The following is a 2,523-nucleotide window of genomic DNA, read 5'->3' as shown; positions in this document are numbered from 1 at the left end:
TTGGGAAATAAGATATACAGGCATTGGGGCATAGAGGTCCACCATGCCCTACTGGAAAAGTCTAAGGGGGTATGGGAGAAGAATAGGAGAGAGCAGATTGGAGGAGGGGATAACCTGTGGGACTGCTATTTTGGGGTGGTGGGTAGGGGAAAAACGGGGAAAAAATTGTAACTCAAAATATGATGGAAATGAATGATGTAAATGAGAAGTTAATAAAGCATTTAAAAAATTAAAAAAAAGAAGTTGCTTGGTTTACCTTTAAGTTTATTGTTATTTAATTATTAATTAGAATTAAGTTTATTTATTAAAGGATGCTATGTAAACCACATCTTTTTTTTTCAGTTGTTATGAAAATGGAAAGGATTCTAACATATCCAAAATGATTTTTTCTTTTTTTTTTCCTTAATTTATAAATGAGTGCTTTTCCATACTCCCTATATTCTGTTTCCTATTATCCCAGTGGCTAATTCCTTTAAAATCAGTGACTAAGAAGCTCAAACAAGCAAGACAGCTTTGAAAGCTAAAGAGTAAACTTATTAGAAACTTAGAATAAAAAACGACTTAAGCGGTTCATAACAAAGATTTAACAGTTACATGTCTAATATTTATTTTTCTGTTCTACTATATATTATATATGTGAAATTATATACACATATGTGACTAGGGTTTTTTATTTCGTGGTTAAGTTCAAAATAAGAATAAACTAATAAATAAAATAACGCCAATGATATTATTTGGATCACAAAGAATCCCAAATGGTCACAACTCAATGTTTTTACATTTGGAATGTTAGAAGAAATCTTTTATAAACTACCAGGGTACTTCTCCATAGTCTCCTGAGTATGTGAATTTATGCCCCTTCAGAGTAGACGCAGTCCCTTGGTCCTGTGCGCTGCTTTGAGCTCTTTTTCCTCAGTTGCACATGCCACAAGGGTAATAGAGAAATGGTAAGAGCATGATTAAAAGCAGATTTAGGAAAAGGGCATAAGGGGCTTTGTTGTTGTTTGTCGTTATCTTCAGGGCAAGTCAGGTTCAAGAAATTTACTGGAATTTTCCAATAAGAACCTATATTAAAATAAAGTCTCAACCTGGAGAGACTCCATTCTTGCTGAATCATGTGAATGGTATTATTAAGAAACCAAAGGTTTAAGAAAAGGAACTTATCCCCCTTTCCTTTTGAAACCTTCTAACTAGTTATCATGTCCTCCCCCCTTTTATAAAGAGCTTTTCTGATGACCCACGCTAGAGTGCCTATCTCTAGGAAAAGAATGAAGGGAAAAATCATTTAAATCTGCCATAGCCCTGGTATGGAAGCTGTTTTGTCGCCCTTTCAGCCTGCATGAAGGCTGATGGAGATGGAGCTAATTTCTTAATGGGAAGGAGAATTTCAGGTCCGATTATTTCTGACCGGAGCATGCCTGGATGCTCCCTCCACTAATTGTGTGGGTCCCGTCAGGAATGCAGCAGGCTGGCAGTGTGTTTCCCTAGTTAAGACCAGGGAAGGACCACGCGATGCTCAGTGGATAAAAGGCTTGTAATCCCAGCTGGGGAAAGAGTTCCATTATCTCCCAGCTGCATAGACATTCCAGACGGCTTGGTTCTGCCTGGATGAACAGCAAGGCTTGCTGAGAGCTGAAAACAGAGTTCTGCAGAGAATTGTAAAGATCCTGAGACATCCCCCTGTTCAGATCTGTAAGTACAAAATTGTGCTGTCTGCTGCAATGTGAATAATGCTGGCCAAGCTGTCTTTGCTTTACCTTTCAGTGCTGTTGTATTAGCATAACAGGTAGAGGATGAAAAAAAATAAGGCACTGCTTTATTTATGCTGTTTCTAGGAATTCCTCAGATTTAAAATGCATTTATTCCTTGAGAGGAATATATATATATATATATATATATATATATCTATATATTTTTTTTTTTTTTTTCTATCTTGGATCTGTATTCAGAGGAGGTGAGGTTTAAACCAGCAAAAGAGGAGCTTCAGCTATATATAATTTTCCAGTATATTCCCCACTCTTAGTTGCAGTGAAACTAATGGTTAAAACAGGAGATGACAGTGCTAATTCTGGAAGTCGCCTATGGCTTAGTATACTGCCTCTCATGGCAGTGGAGGGGGTGGAAAGAGACACCAACTTCTTTTACAAGAGCTTATGGGCGGTGAAAGGATGATTTAGAGGGAGCATTAAGAAGTGTGCATGCAGTGGGAACGTACTGAAGGCCTAGGTGGAGGGAATAAAAGAAACTCTGAGAAAAAATGGCTTCATTCCTCGGGCAGCTTACCTAGCAAGGGTTCTATACATTTGGAGGGGCCTTTGCTATTTATTGCTTTTAAGAACATCAGCATTTAGGAACAAATATTACTTTATGAAAAGTTTCTGAAGTTTATGGCATGAGACATAAACTTTTTCAAACTCTCTAATAAACCATGTACAGTCCATCACATTAATGGTGCTCTCTGTCACTGTTCTGTATTTTTAGAAGATTGGGTTATATATGTATTGAATGTCTAAGTTGAAACTG

At 37.2% G+C, this 2,523-nt stretch overlaps 1 protein-coding gene across 1 annotated transcript in view; it reads left to right on the top strand.

Annotated features, from left to right (window-relative positions):
• The first annotated feature begins 1,457 nt into the window (after positions 1–1,457).
• Positions 1,458–2,523, top strand: part of CNTN6 (contactin 6) — a 517,724-nt gene continuing 516,658 nt past the window's right edge. Inside the window, exon 1 of the mRNA XM_069084074.1 lies at positions 1,458–1,692. The gene's annotated coding sequence lies outside the window, so the exon portion shown is untranslated. The remainder of the gene's footprint in view (positions 1,693–2,523) is intronic.

Source organism: Petaurus breviceps, unplaced genomic scaffold, assembly GCF_028583685.1.
Source record: "Petaurus breviceps papuanus isolate PSGF00001 unplaced genomic scaffold, PetGlider_PUasm1.0 174, whole genome shotgun sequence".
Taxonomy (NCBI): domain Eukaryota; kingdom Metazoa; phylum Chordata; class Mammalia; order Diprotodontia; family Petauridae; genus Petaurus; species Petaurus breviceps.
Note: the sequence above shows the minus strand (reverse complement) of the source record. Positions and strands in the feature narration are given on the sequence as shown.